Genomic DNA, 16,152 nt, shown 5'->3' with positions numbered 1-16,152 from the left:
ATTCCCTGCATTGAAGGCCAAATCACTGGATGGATTTAAGGGAGAGTTAGATAGAGCTCTAGGGGCTGGTAGAATCAAGGGATATAGGGAGAAGGCAGGCACAGGTCTGAAGAAGGGTTTTGGCCCAAAACGTTGCCTATTTCCTTCGCTCCATAGATGCTGCTGCACCCGCTGAGTTTCTCCAGCATTTTTGTGTACCCAAGGGTTATTGATTGGGGACGATCAGCCATGATCACAATGAATGGCGGTGCTGGCTCGAAGGGCCAAATGGCCTCCTCCTGCACCTATTTTCTATGTTTCCATGTTACTCAGTCTGTATTGCCTGCAAGCCTATATTGCCATTCTGTATTCCTCACAGCCCTGTGTTATCAATGTACGTTGCCCCAACTCTGCATTCCCATTGCAGACCCAGCCTTCGCCTTGCATTAACCAGTCTGTACAACCCCCATGTCTGGCTCTCAGCTTGAGGTGACGTGGAGTGAATGAAAACAGCTTCACCAGCCCTGGAGACGGCACCTATTTCTAACAGTCCGTTTTTATGCTGTCTTTTTCATTCTTCTCAAAAACGTGCAGGCTTTTGTTTCACAGTCTATGGTAGGCCGCCAGAGGTCCAAACACGAGCGCATCGGTGACCCCGGTCTTACTGCAGGATCCGGAAGAAATTCTTTGGATTATAAAAATGTTACTGAGCCCGTCATGGCAGAATATAAACGTCACACTGCAGGATGCCCCTCTCCGCCTCCATCAGACCTCACTGGGGCAAGCGGTGTCCCATCTTCCTGTTTGGAACTTCCGCCATTGCTTGATGGCAATGTGAGACCATCTGGCCATAAAACCAAACTCAACGCAGAGGGAGATGACGCCTTCAAGACTGGGCAGATCGCAACTTCCGATAAGATCGTCGAAGCGAGGTTCGTGGTCCCCGAGTCCCGTATATCTGAGCCTTTACCATCACATCCCGGTAAACCTTCGCACGTGGACCATGCCGACTGGGCACCGGACACTGCCAGCTATGAGGGAGTTTCCGCAAATGAACGCCGGGCCTGCAGAGTTTCCCCCAGGGTTAATAACGTGAACATTGAAGCAAAGGTAGAGGACACGGAACGGGAAGCTGAGTGTAGCCGTCTTCCAGTGGGATCATCTTCAGTCAACGTTGAGCGCAAACCAGCCAGGGGCGAGGAGAGAAATATTGGTCCGGTGCCAAAGAAGAAACTGTCTCTTTCGACGAGCATAAGACACAGACTGGCCAGACTGAGTGTAACTGAATCCGATTCAGATGGTGAGGAGGGAGGCACACCGCACCATGTCGGGCCTGGTGACAAAACATCACTTGGGAACTCGGTACCCGTTCCATCAACTTGCATCAGCGCAGAATTCCCAGAGTCCGGTCGGCAGCAGAAGATCCCGATGAACTCCTCATCTGCACCAAGGACAGGAGACAGCAGGAGCGCTGAGGACCAAGAGCGAAATCAGGTTTATTGGGACTCGTCGGGTCCGACTTTAAGGAACAAGTCAAGTCCAAACGCAGTTCATCCGTTGCACGCAAACCGCCAACTGGATCGAACCACGAAGGAATTAGTACAAGATGAAAAACCAGGCTCTGAGACATTGAGGTCTAAGCTTAATTCCTTGTCCAAAGTGTTTTCTCGTATATCAAATAAGAAAAGTAAAGAACGCACAAGTGTTACTCATTTGCCAAATGCAGAGATACCAATACTCCAAGTATCATCCGTGCCTGAAGAGGAAGGTAAGGAGTCACGTGGCCTCTTGCGTTTGTTTTTGTTTACATCATTTTCTAAGAATCAGGAGTCTTAAAGGAGAACTGAATGGGCGGTGTGTTCTGGGGACCCATCATAGTATTGATTATAGCTTATTGAAGGACATGAAGGGGCATCACGGTGGCACAGTGGTAGAGTTCCTGCCTTACAGCGCCAGAGACCCGGGTTCGATTCTGACTACCGGTGCTGTCTGCATGGAGTTTATACATTCTCCCCGTGACCACGTGAATTTTCTCCGAGATCTTTGGTTTCCCCTCACACTCCAAAGACGTGCAGACAACATAGGTTAATTGGCTTGGTACAAATGTAAATTGTCCCTATGTGTAGAATTGTGTTATGTGCTGGGATCGCTGGTCGGCATGGACTCGGTGGGCCGAAGGGCCTGTTTCCACGCCGTATACCTAAAACTAAAACTAAACTAAAAACTAAATGCCAACACTGAGTCTATTGCCATTTCAAATTACATTTACTTTATCTATAGTTAAGAAGTAAGACATGAAAAGAGGGCCTGTCCCACTTGCGTGATTTTTTTCGACGACTGCCGGCACCCATCATAGTCGCAGCAGATGGCTGAAATATTTCCAAATGTTGAAAATCCAGCGGTAGAACTTTTTGGGCGACTACTCACGACCGTACAGGCGACATGTCACATCTTTGGAGAGAAGGCAAGGGTGACGTTTCGGGTCGAGACCCTTCTTCAGTCACTGAGAATGTGCCAACTCCACAAAGACAGCACCTGATGATCGAACCTGGGGTCTTTGGCACTGTGGGGCGGCAATTTTCCCAGCTGCATAACAGAAGGAGATATCTAACCATGCTCAACGTTCATTTTCTAGCAAAATGTGTAGGAAGGAATTGCAGATTACACTGAAGATAAACACAGAATGCTGGAGTAACCCAGCGGGTCAGGCAGCATCTCTGGAGAAAAGAAATCGGTGGTGTTTTGGGTCAAGTCCTTTCTTCAGACTGAAGTAGGGACTGAAGAAGGGCATTCACCCGAGGCATCACCTATTCCTTCTCTCCAGAGATGCTGTCTAACCCGCTGAGTTACTCCAGCATTTTGTGTCTATCTTCATTTTCTCACAAGCAATTTTCAGAAAGCCAAGATGAAGCAATATTGACCTCAGCTGTACACGTTGAGTTGCCTCCAGCACAGGTAACAGAGAGAACTTGTACAACCGACCTTCCTGATTCAGTGAAGAATGCCAGTGATCAGAGTGTTATTCCTCAAAAGAACAGACACACACACAGAGATGCATCTCCACGGTACATCTTCTTGCACACCAGGGGGCGCACACCAGGGAGCTGGACCCCAATGTTGACCAAAGATGTTGACAAGGAAAGAGGTGAAGGGGACACAGAGGACTTGGACTCACAGACGCTGGACTTCAGAGTTGTACATCAGAAAGATCAAGATCAAGAGTGTTTTATTGTCATATGTCCCAGAAATTCTTACCTGCTGCAGCAGCAAAACAAAAATATAAATTCAGTACCCTGTAAACAATATAATAAATGAGAAAAAGACATGCATACATCTTTACATACATATATACATACATACATACAGATATACATACAGATGTATACATACATATATACATACATACATATACATTCAATAACAGTGCAAGAAGACAAAACCAATGTTCCTAAGTCTATGTAGTTTTGAGCTTATTTGGAGGTTGTCGTGTTTAATAGCCTGATGGCTGCAGGGAAGAAACTGTTCCTGAACCTGGACGTTACAGTTTTCAGGCTCCTGTACCTTCTTCCTGATGGCAGGGGTGAAAAGAGATTGTGGCCAGGGTGGTGTGGGTCCCTGATGATGTTGGTTGCCTCTTTGAGACGGCGACTCCTCCAGATCCCTCCCTTGGACGGTGTGGAGGTCAGTGCCCGTGATAGACTGGGCAGTGGTCACCACTTTTTGCAGATGCCACTTAACAAAATGTCCCTCAGAACACTTGATGACAACTTATTTATAATTTATTCCTCTTGAACAGAATTGTCTTAAAGTTCAGATATTAATCATTCAATAAATTATTAAAACATTTAAACTCTTAAAACAAAGACTCCATATATGTGGCAAGTTTGATACATAACAGATCTTAAATAAGTCGGGTTCCAACACATATTTAAAACTTACCGGTATAAATAACCTTCCTACACACCAATTTGTGTGTTTCCGAGTCATATAACATGGTCAACGTTTAATTCCACTTGTATTTTCCCATCCTGTGGGCATAGGTCCATAACTTCACAACTTTACAAACACCCCCCCCCCCCCCCCCCCCCCCCCCCCCCCCCCCCCCCCCCCCCCCCCCCCCCCCCCCCCACCCCCAATGGATAAATAAAGAGAGCTTTCCAACTTGTTCTGTATCTGTGACTTCTAGTGCAATATTTAATAAAGAATCTGTACGTTTTCACTCCAGTTTCCTGCATCTAAAAAGATACAATGCTCTTTTCACCCTTCTGGAGAATTTGTTATCACATTATTAGCTCTCGTAAATGTCTGGACTAAAATATCCTTTAAGTAGGTTTACCTCATTAACTGTACTGATCTCATCTCTGCAAGGTCAATTGTAATTAATTAATTTGGTAATCAAGGTATTGAAACTGACACAAGTCCTCACACAATATACTACCTCTCAAGGTTCAATGGTGCATTATTTTGTCACATGTGCAACTGCGCAGTCAAATTATTTTTGCATACTTTACACAGGCGGGCACCGCCATTTTTGGTGCCATTTGTTTAGTTTAGAGAAACAGGCCCTTCGGCCCACAGAGTCCGTCCGCACCGACCACACACTAACGCTATCCTACAAACCTGTACGTCTTTGGAGCATGGGAGGAAAACAAAGGTCTCGGAGAAAATACACGCAGGTCGCGGGGAGAACGTAGAAACTCCGTACAGTACTCCGTACAGAACTCCGAACGTACAAACTCCGTAGTCATGATCGGACCTGAATCTCCGGCGCTATAAGATAGTAAAACTACCGCTGCGCCACCGTGCATCCCATTGTTCGGCATAATAACATTGTTGACGTTATTGAAATCCCAAAGTTCGGTCGGCCCACTCGCTCGAGAACCAACGTCCCTCTCTCCTCTCCTCCCCTCGTCGGGTCATCTTTGTGTCCCGGGGGCGTCTTCTGCGGCCAGCTTCTTATCAATAAAATGTTGAAAGGACAGTAATTTTGACCCTCACCCTGATGAAAATAAAAAAAACTGAATGGTATAAATCTGAAATTAGAAAACCGAAAATGTCAAACTGCTGCATCTGTGGAGAGAGATTGATTTCAGTCAGATATTATAGTGTCATCAGATTAGCTCACTGAAGTAATCTAATCTTTATTGTTCCCCTCCTGTATTTCTTTTTAATATTTTGGACCACCAGTATGCGGTACCTATTTTGTTTAGTCAAGAGTGTTTTATTGTCTTGTGTCCCAATACGGAATAAACAAATTCTTACATGCAGCAGCACAACAGATATGTGAACATAATAAACACTAAAAAAAGTTTAGTGTGTACACGAACATGCACACACACGCACATACACACGCGCACGCATGCACGCACTGTTCTGTTACATTCTGTTTGTAGTTTGTTTGTTTGTCTCTTTGCACAAAGTCCGCGAGCATTGTCACTTTTCATTTCACTGCACATCTCGTATGTGTATGTGATGAATAAACTTGACTTGACTTGACACACACACACACACACACACACAAGCGCGTGCACACACACGTGCACACACACAGAAGCACGCACGCACACACACAAGCGCGCACGAGCGTGCACACACACCACACACACACGTGCGTACACATACACACAAGCGTGCAAGCACACACATGCGCGTGCACGCACACACACACATGCGTGCACGCACACACACACTAGCGTGCACACACACATGAGCGCACACACACACACACACACAACAAAGAATAATACCTCAAAGACAAAAGCAATGTCCCCAAGTCTATGTAGTTCAGGGCTTATTTGGAGGTTGTCGTGTTTAATAGCCTGATGGCTGCAGGGAAGAAGCTGTTCCTGAAGCTGGGCGTTACAGTTTTCAGGCTCCTGTACCTTCTTCCCGATGGCAGGAGTGAAATGAGAGTGTGCTCAGGGTGGTGTGGGTCCCTGATGATGCTGGCTGCCTTTTCGAGGCGGAGACCCCTGTAGAGTCAGGTTGATCGTAGAGCTAGACACTGATGAGCTGTACACAGGCTGGACGTGGAAACGAAGAATGCTGTTTCATACCAAAGATAGACACAAAGTGCTGGAGTAACTCAACGGGACAGGCAGCATCTCTGGAGAAAAAGGATGGGTGACGTTTCGGGTCGGGACCCTTCTTCAGACAGCTTTCTCGTCCCGAAAAATCACCCATCGTTTTTTGCCAGAGATGCTGCCTGACCCGCTGAGTTACTCCAGCGCTATGTATCAATCTTGTACCACCACACCTGGAGTATTGCGTACAATTTTGGTCTCCTAATCTGAGGAAAGACATTCTTGCCATAGAGGGAGTACAGAGATGGTTCATAGGACTGATTCCTGGGATGTCAGCACTTTCAAATGAAGAAAGACTGGATAGACTCGGCTTGTGCTCGCTAGAATTTAGGAGATTGAGGGGGATCTTATAGAAACTTCTTACGGGGTTGGACAGGGTTAGATGCAGGAAGATTGTTCCCGATGTTGGGGAAGTCCAGAACAAGGGGTCACAGTTTAAGGATAAGGGGGAAATCTTTTAGGACCGAGATGAGCAAAACATTTTTCACACAGAGAGCGGTGACCCTGTGGAATTCTCTGCCACAGAAGGTAGTTGAGGCCACAGTTCATGGGCTATATTTAAGAGGGAGTTAGATGTGGCCCTTGTGGCTAAAGGCATCAGGGGGTATGGAGAGAAGGCAGGTACAGGATACTGAGTTGGATGATCAGCCATGATCATATTGAATGGCGGTGCAGGCTCGAAGGGCCGAATCGCCTACTCCTGCACCTATTTTCTATGTTTCTATGTACACAATGATTCAATGGTTCTTCATTGGCACGTATGCAGAGCAGTGTGAAATTCTTTTGTACAGCCCACAACTGCAGAGTTGTCACAGGCGTCTGTCTGCCTGTTGTTTGTGTAATGGAGTCTGTCATTTCCTTGGATAGTTGAGTTTGAAGCATCCAGCATGAGAAATCCAAATTCTTAAAATTTAATCCATAAGATTTATTCCAATTCATTGGTTGAGGGCAGTTTATGCTCATCCATTTACTCGCACGCTCTCTGTGAAGGGTTGACTCTGACTGTGTGGCGGTACGTTGAACAGGCATCCACCACTCTCCTGTACTCTGCCCAAGCTCGCACATGTGCCCAGGCAGTACATAGCATTTGTCCACCTGATCCCAGGGTCATGGCAATTATTCCCCACTCCAACAATGCCTGAGATCCACATTACCCTCTGAGTCATGGAGTGATACAGCAGAGAAAGTTCACGGGTGACAGGAGCAGAATTAGGCCATTCGGCCCATCAAGTCTACTCCGCCATTCAACCATTGCTGGATCTATCTTTGCCTCTCAACCCCATTCACCTGCCTTCTCCCCATAACCCCCGACACCCTTCCGAATCAAGAATCTGTCAATCCCCACCTTAAAGAAATCCATTGACTTGGCCTCCACAGCCGTCTGTGGCAATAACTTCCACAGATTCACCACCCTCTGACCAAAGAAATTCCTCCTCATCTTTCTAAAGGTTCGCCCCTTTTATTCTGAGGCTGTGACCTCTAGTCCTAGACTCTCCCACGAGTAGAAACATCCTCTCCACATCCGCTCTATCCAGGTTTTCACTAGTCGGTAATAAACAGGCCCTTCAGCCCATTGAGCCAATACCAATGATCAAGTACATATCTTTATCCTCATCCTATTCTAACCCATTTTGTTCTTTCCCTGCTCTTATAGATTCTCCACAGATTTACCAATACTCAAGGGACAATTTAGAGTGGGCAATTAATAGCTGATAGGTGCAGGAGTAGGCCATTTGGCCCTTCGAGCCAGCACCACAATCCACATTATCAATCCACATTTCTTTAATTAATTGATTGGAAACGGATCCTTTGGCCCAGCGAGTCCACACTGAGCATCAATCACGTTCATACTAGCTTTATGCTGTCCCACTTTCACGTCCACTCCCTACACATTAGGGGCAATTTACAGGGGCCAGTTAACCAAAAGATCTGCGCATCTTTGGAATGTGGGAGGAAACCGGAGCACCCAGTGGAAAACCATGCACGCTGCACATCATCCAAGGTCAGGATCGAACCCGGGCACCTGGCGCTGTGAGGCAGCGGCTCTACCAGCTGCGTCACCGCGCTGCGCACTTGAGGGAGATGTGGGTGAAAAAAATAGAGGCCACTGGATAAATCCACACAGTCTCAAGGAGAACGTGCAAACTCCACATAGACTGAAGTAAGGATTGAACCTGGGTCACTGGAACTGTGAGGCAACGCCTCTCCTCGTTGTGCCGTTCAGTTGACACTGGTCAGAAGCAGAGTTTAGCTTTGATTAGTTTAGAGATACAGTGTGGAAACAGGCCCTTCACCCAACTGAGTCAATTTCCGCCTTAGACATTGTTTAAGAAGGGTCTGAAGAAGGGTTTCGGCCCGAAACGTTGCCTATTTCCTTCACTCCATAGATGCTGCCGCACCCGCTGAGTTTCTCCAGCATTTTTGTCTACCCTATTATAGACCCACTCCCTGAGTTCTACCCTTCCATTCTCCTTCCCCCATCCCTCCAATCCCAGGAATCTTGAACCATCTCCTGACCAAATAAAGCAGTGTCTGTAGCGCTGTGAGGCGGCAACTCTACCGCTGCTCGATCGAGCGGCACGGTGGCGCAGCGGTAGAGTTGGCGCCTCACAGCGCCAGAGCCCCGGGTTCGATCCTGACCACGGGCGCTGCCTGTTGGGACTTTGTACGTTCTTCCCGAGACTGCATGGGGTTTCCCCGAGGTGCTCCGCTTTCCTCCCACACAAAAGGCGTACGTACCGGTTTGTAGGTTAATTGGCTCAAGTCATAATTGTAAATTGTCCCCAGTGTGTAGGATACTGTAGGTGTATGGGGATCGCTGGTCGGCGCGGACTTGGTGGGCCGTAGTGCCTGTTTCCACACCGTCTCTAAACTAAACTAAAATTTCAAATAATGAGCAGTTTCTGTCTTTATTTCAAATTTCCAGCATCCAGAATGTTATTATATGCTGCCTGGTAACGGTTCTGCTTTCCCTATTTCTCTGGTCAGATCTTTTGTTACCTTATTAGATTCATTATCACCTTCTTTGGTCCCACACCCTGGCCCATTTCGTTTTTATACTCTCCTCCCTTCCAGCCTTGTTTTCCATTTATCGTCCCCACTCCCCCCACCCGTCTTTTTAAGGCAGAGGTAGATTCTTGATTAGTACGGATGTCGGGTTATGGGGAGAAGGCAGTAGAATGGGGTTGAGAGGGAAGATAGATCTGCCATGATTGAATGGTGGAGTAGACTTGGTGGGCCGAATGGTTTAATTCTGCTGCTAGAACCCAATAATAGTAATAATAATAATAATAATAATATATTTATTGTCATTGCACATCAATGCAACGAGATTTGGTATGCAGCTTCCAAACTATGTCAAAAAAAAACCCCAAAAAAACCTATGGAATAATCAATGTGCAGGAAGGAACTGCAGATGCTGGTTTACACAGAAGATAGACATAAAATGCTGGAATAACTAGGCAGAACAGGCAGCATTTCTGGAGAAAAGGAACAGGAGACGTTTCGTGTCGAGACCCTTCGTCAGACAGTCTGGAGAACGGTCTCGATCCAAAACGTCACCTATTCCTTTTCTCCACAGATGCTGCCTGACCCGCTGAGTTACTCCAGCATTTTGTGTCTATCTTTAGAATAATTAATGATGTTCTTGGGTATCTGTGCAAGCAATAGTCACGTCTGTTCCATTTATTTATGGAATGGAAAAATATCCTTTGAATTCCAGCTGGCAGGGGTTATACTACTGATTTACCAGAGACACAAGGAACAGCAGGCAGGAGAATGGGGTTGAGAGGGATAGATAGATGAGCCATGATAGAACGACGGAGTAGACTCGATGGGCCGAATGGCCCCAATTCTGCTCCTGGAACTTGTGAGTTTGTGAAACATCATCTATTCTTTCAATTCAAGAGATATTTAGCTCTTAGGGCTAACACCTATTCTTTCAAGAGAGAGTTAGATTTAGCTCTTAGGGCTAACAAAATCAAGGGATACGGGACAGGGTACTGATTTTGGATGATCAGCCACGATCATATTGAATGGCGATGCTGGCTCGAAGGGCCAAATGGCCCACTCCCTGCACCTATTTTCTACGTTTCTATTCCTTTTCTCTGGAGGTGCTGCCTGACCCGCTGATTTACTCCAACATTTTGTGCCTATCTTTGTTATAAACCAGCATCTGCAGTCCCTTCCGACAATCTTACAATCAGATATTGGGCCCCCAAGAATCTACTGTACTACTCGGCAAGCAGTGGCTGACTTCTGTGATGTGTGTTGAAACAATCACCTATTCTTGATCTTGAAAGAAAGCTCATAGGGCTAACAGATTCTGAATGAGAGACGATTCTTGAACAAATCGGGATACGTCGGGGGTACATTTGGGATGAAGGTGAAGATGATATTGAGTGGAGTCAAATAGATGAGCCGAATGAACCACTGCGGAGAGATCGATGGGCGTTTCTTTCCCATTTCTGGAGGGGACTTGACCCGCTGATTAAACTTAACATTCTTGCAATCAAGAGACATTTAAACCAGGGCTAACATCCATTCCGACATCAAGAGAGAGGTAGGCCATCTTCGGCCTAACGTAATCACGAGGCAGGCGGAGTGTGATGTGTGTTTCTGATACAGTGAAATCTTGCGACCATCAGCCAATATGAAGATTGAATGGAGTCCTGGCTGATCATTGAGTCAAATGCCACAACCATGCCCAGGTTGAAGAGTATTTACTTCATAGAAACATAGAATGGCCTAGAAAACACCTCGATGGAGTAGGCATACGGCCCTCTGAGCCTCACCGCTTTACTCCAACATTTGGGCGATCATCCATCTAACCCGTACCTGCTCTCCCTACCGATACAATAGCCACATGAGACATTCTGGCCTCAAAATATAAGCTGACCCTGGCCTCACTACTCTCGAAGGCAGAGTGAGCTCGAGAGATTCACCACTCTCGGTGTGAAAAAAGTTCTTTCATCTCGGTTTTAAAGGAAATCTTGCGATCTTAATGCTGTTGACCCCTTAGTTAGGGGGATACAGCGAGGAAGCAGGCCCTTCGGCCCACCAAGTACGCACCGGCCAGTGATCCACGCACACGAGCACTATCCTACACACACTGGGGACATTTTACAATTTTACCAAAGCCAATTAGCTTACAAACCTGTAGGTCTTTGGAGTGTGGGAGGAAACCGGTGCTCCTGGCGAAAACCCACGCAGGTCACGGGGAGAAGGTACAAAACTCTGTACAGCCAAGGATCCGTCGTCAGGATCAAACCCGGGTCTCTGGGGCCTGTCAAGCAGCCACCTTAACTCCTCATTAAAATATAGCCAATAAACCGGCCTCAATGAATGTCCCTTCAATGTTTAGATCTAGATATCTGTCGTTTTCCCTGCTGAGAGCATCAATTCACTACTCTGTGTGAACAAAGTGTGACCCCTTCATGTGTTAGTTGTCCATTGTCGGTTTTAAAGGATTTCCCCCTTCATCCTTAAGCTGCGTGACCCAGTTAGTTAGGAGGGTACAGGCGAAGAGGAAGCAGGCCTGAACCACGGTCACAACCGTTGAGTACTTTTCAAACGGCCAGTGATCCAACGCACACGAGCAATTTATCCTTACACACACTGGGGGACATTCAATAGGATACCTGATCATTGACCGCACAAGGTCCAAGTAGACTTACAAACCTGTCCCCTAGGCTTGTGAGGTACAGGGAGAGAAAAAATATGGCTAGAATGCGAAACACACCCTACGGGCAGAAGGACTAAACGTAGAGGAGAACCGTCGTTTCAGGATCAAAAGTGCTTCTCCTGTACAGCAAAGGATCCACTCCAGTATCGTAAGGTGACCCCCTAACATTGGACAGCGAGGGGTTCTCTGGTTCGTCCCGCCAAGCGCCATGACACCACGATCAAGCACCCACGAGGCCTATCCTACACACACTAAGAAATGAAATACCAAAACTCAATTTATTGCATCGGTACACTATTTGTCGCTGGGGATAGTTTCCCGGTTGCTCAATATTTACCGATACACGAGGTCTGGGGAAGAAACTAACAGGAAACTTAAACTTCCAAGACCCCTCTGCTGTTATTGGTCTCTGGAAGTCTAAACATAAATCCACGGTGGAATGCCACAAAAGTAACAGAATTTCCAAACAATCTTCTGGGGTACATGTCGATGATAGTTAGTTTTACCTGATCATGCCACCAGGGGGTTCAACCCCTTCATGAAGTGAGAGATTGAAGTCAAAATATAGGGTGGATGCCAATATTCATATTTGCCACCTATCTGTGTAGGGTCAGAGAATAAAAAATGGGGCGGGGGAGGGGAGGGGTGCAAGATGGGTGATGATTTACTGTCCCATACACACAAAAGAATTTTTGAAAGAAATAGGTAACATTTCTCGTCGGAACCCTTCTTCAAACTGAAAGACGGAGGTGGCGGAGTGGGTTAGCATATGATGAGCATTTGACAGCACTGGGCCTGTACTCACTGGAGTTTAGAAGGTTGAGGGGGGATCTCATTGGAACTTGAATAATGAAAGGCATAGATAGAGTGGATGTGGAAAAGAATGTTTCCACTGGTGGGAGAGTCTAGGCCTCAGAATTAAAGGGCGCTCTTTCATAAATGAGGTGAGGAGGAACTTCTTTCGTCAGAGGGTAGTTAATCTGTGGAACTCATTGCCGCAGAGGGCTGTGGAGGCCAAGTCAGTGGATATTTTTTAAGGCAGCGCTAGACAAGTTCTCGATTAGAATGGGTGTCAAGGGTTATGTGGAGAAGGCAGGAAAATGGGAGGCAGAAATCAGCCATGATTGAATGGCGGAGTAGACTCGATGGGCCAAATTCTACTTCTATAACTTGTGAACATAGGTGTGGGGGGGGGAGGCTGGGAACTGGAGGCGAAAAAAGGAGTGTAGAGTTTAGGTGTACTTTTATGCAGCACACATGTAGGTGTCTGCAGTTTATATACAGTTGTGTCCAGCCTATGAATAGTTGTCTCTAGTGTTTTGTGACCGATATCCAAACTATTTTGCACAACTCCCACGCAGTTGAGGGGCAGTTTAGTTTAGTTTATTATTGTCATGCCTACCGGGGTACAATGAAAAGCATTTGTTTTCATGCTATCCAGCCAAAGGAAAACTATGCATTATTACAATCAAGCCGTCCATAGTACATAGGTACAGGATAAAGGGTACAGCATTTAGTGCAAAGATATAACATTAAAGTCCGATTAAAGATGGAACAAAGGTATATCTGGTGCACAGGCGTTAGACCTAACCCGCAATGTATTTTGAATGATGTGTAGAACAGAGGAATTGCAGAATGAGCTGTGTTGTTTAAACCGAAGATACCGGGCAGATACACCAAAATGCATGGAGTAACTCAGTCGGGACAGGCAGCATCTCTGGAGGAAGGGAGGGGGGCAGTGACGTTTCTCGTGGTCTGCGACGAGTCCGAAGAAGGGTTCTCAAGTGACCCCAATCGTCACCGTCATTTCCTTCGCTCCAGAGATGCTGTTTGTTACTGCCTGCCGCTGAGTTACTCCAGTGTCTATCTGTATTTGAATGATATCCAAACTCTGATGTCAAAACGTGAAAATATTCTTTATGGCGCAGGAATTAAGCCCGGTGGAGTCGGCCGCAAAGCGGGTAACGTGGCAACAGAGAACCATCGATCGCCGTGCGAAGCAGGGAGAGATGGCAAGGTTCATGAAGGCTCAGGTGATGTAAAATACTATCTATTTATTCAAGCCCTTCTATCCTCGTTCAATAATGGATCTGGATAACCCAAAACTCACTTCATTATTTTTAAGTTTCATCTCACCGACCGTCAAAGGAGCACTGGCACGTACGTTCAAATCAAATCAAGAGGATCGGAGACTTAGTTTGGTTTAGTTTAGAGGTCTTTCCAGCCCACTGAATACCACGTGACCCGCGATCCCAAGGGCCATTCACAACTGGATATATGGTGTTTTCCCACTTTTCATCCACGTCCCCTAGGCAATAGGGTCAATTTACAGTAGGCCAGTTAACCTACAAACGTCGCAGCATTACTTTGGGCGATGTGGACTGAGACCAGAACACCTGGAGGTGTGTGACCCACGTGGGTCTACTCACAGAGAATCTAATGTTAGGTAGGAGCTGTAAGTAGGCCATGTCCGTTCCATCAAGTCCACCCGCCAAGTCATCAAGATGGGGCTGATCTAGCTCTCCCTCCTAATCCCCCCTATCCGGCCTGCTTCTCCCCATAGACCTCTGACGACCCTTACGGGTGAATCAAGAAATCTATCTTGGCGTCTGGTCCTTAGATATACCACTGACCTTGGACCACCCACAGCCTCTTCGGCAAAAGAAGTTCGCGCAGATTTCCCCACCCCCTGACCTAAAGACAATCCCTCCTCATCATCTCCTTCCGTAAAAACGAACCGGTCCTTATAATTCTGAGGGTATTGGAACCTCTGGTACCGAGACTCTCCCATCCATTTGGAGAACATGCCTCTCCACAGTCCACTCATATCCAAGCCGTTTCAGTATTCTAAGTGATGTGCTAAACTACCAGACAGACAATCACCCGCTGTATCAGGATTGACCCTGAGGCCTCTGGCCACTGTTGCCCCACACATGGTCCGATTGCAGGCACCGGGCACGGTCATGGTTTTCTCTTGAGATAGGGGTGAAGAGGGCACAAGCTCAGAGGCAGTGTTTTTTTTGGTGCGTGTTTGGGAAGGCGTCTTTGGGAAACACGGCTTCTGTGTTAAGAGTATGAGTAGCAAGGAACAGAGGGGAAAGTGAAAGTCTATACATACCTCAGTGTCCCAATCACCAGTTATGTAAATACTTCCCAGGGGTGGTTTACCTATCTAAATTTAAAATGGTAGAACACTCCCATCATCTGAGAAATGGGATTATATGGAACACAGAATGTCACAATGTCTGTGGCAAACATGATGCCAAGTTGAACTAATCTCCTCTGCCTGCAAGCAATCTCTGCCTCAGAAGGCGGTGGAGGCCAATTCTCTGGATGCTTTCAAGAGAGAATTAGATAGAGCTCGTAAAGATAGCGAATCCATGGGATAGGGCTGAGAAAGAAGCTGAAAAGGTACTAAATGGGTGGATGATGTAGCCATGATCACAGTGCATGGCGGTGTGCTGGGCTCGAAGTGGCCAAGTGGCAATATCAGGAGCCACACATCCTCCATTTGGGTGCAGTATCTGAAAAGCCTCTCCTTAGACTGCCTACTGCTTTTTGTGATCTGCATTCAATATCATCACCTCTTTCTCCTTCTCGCTATTTGTTTCACTCTCAGTAGCATAACAGCCACATTCTGTGTCGAGTGAAGTGTGTTGTACCACTACTCTCTATACTTCACAACAGTCTGCATGGAGGAGACCGTTTTGGTTTCAGAGAGAGAGATGATCGTCATATGAGCCATTGTCTGTCGGTATCTAGCACCCACTGCGATTCTACACACCATGGCCGCTGCAGTGTACAGCGTCAGGAGTGCCGTTCGTCTTCTCTACTCTCTTTTATCATTAAAGGTCCATCACGTTGTCGTATGGTAATAGTTTTGCCGGGTTCATCAATGAAGAAGGAGGATAGTTAGTTTTTAGTACCCTTGTGTTTAGACGAGAAACTAGAGATACAGTCCCATCCTTGTTCCAGTCTAACTCTGGACAATTTACGTTTGCAGAACCAATTTAATCACAACAACCTCCGGTCCACTTCTTTTGATGTTGGGTAAGGATAACTCGTCTGGTCTCCTGGAGTATAATCTCTCTCGTCATGAGTTCCCATATATCTACCGTAAGTCCAGGGTGTGTTCAAAGCCCGAGAGGGTTCTTTTCTAGGCACTTGATAACGGTACAACCTACTCGCTGCCCTCTATAACGAATTGACTCCAGGATAATATTAGGCATAATGAGCCCAAAATGCGCAGAAGGTGTGTAATGGAGTTCAATCAGGGGCATGTTTGGTTGGCGTGGGCACATGCTTGACCTGTTATCTGTGCTCTATACTCATGAGGTCTAATAATGCTAGATGTACATAATGGCACTGGTCTTTGGGATCAATTAATTTGGTGCTCAGCCTCTGAGG

At 46.6% G+C, this 16,152-nt stretch overlaps 1 protein-coding gene across 1 annotated transcript in view; it reads right to left on the bottom strand.

The window, feature by feature from the left end:
- Nucleotides 1–16,152, bottom strand: part of rpl10a (ribosomal protein L10a) — a 216,781-nt gene that overhangs the window by 80,227 nt on the left and 120,402 nt on the right. The window lies entirely within an intron of this gene.

The sequence above is a fragment of the Leucoraja erinacea genome, chromosome 24 (genome assembly GCF_028641065.1).
Source record: "Leucoraja erinacea ecotype New England chromosome 24, Leri_hhj_1, whole genome shotgun sequence".
Taxonomy (NCBI): domain Eukaryota; kingdom Metazoa; phylum Chordata; class Chondrichthyes; order Rajiformes; family Rajidae; genus Leucoraja; species Leucoraja erinaceus.
Note: the sequence above shows the minus strand (reverse complement) of the source record. Positions and strands in the feature narration are given on the sequence as shown.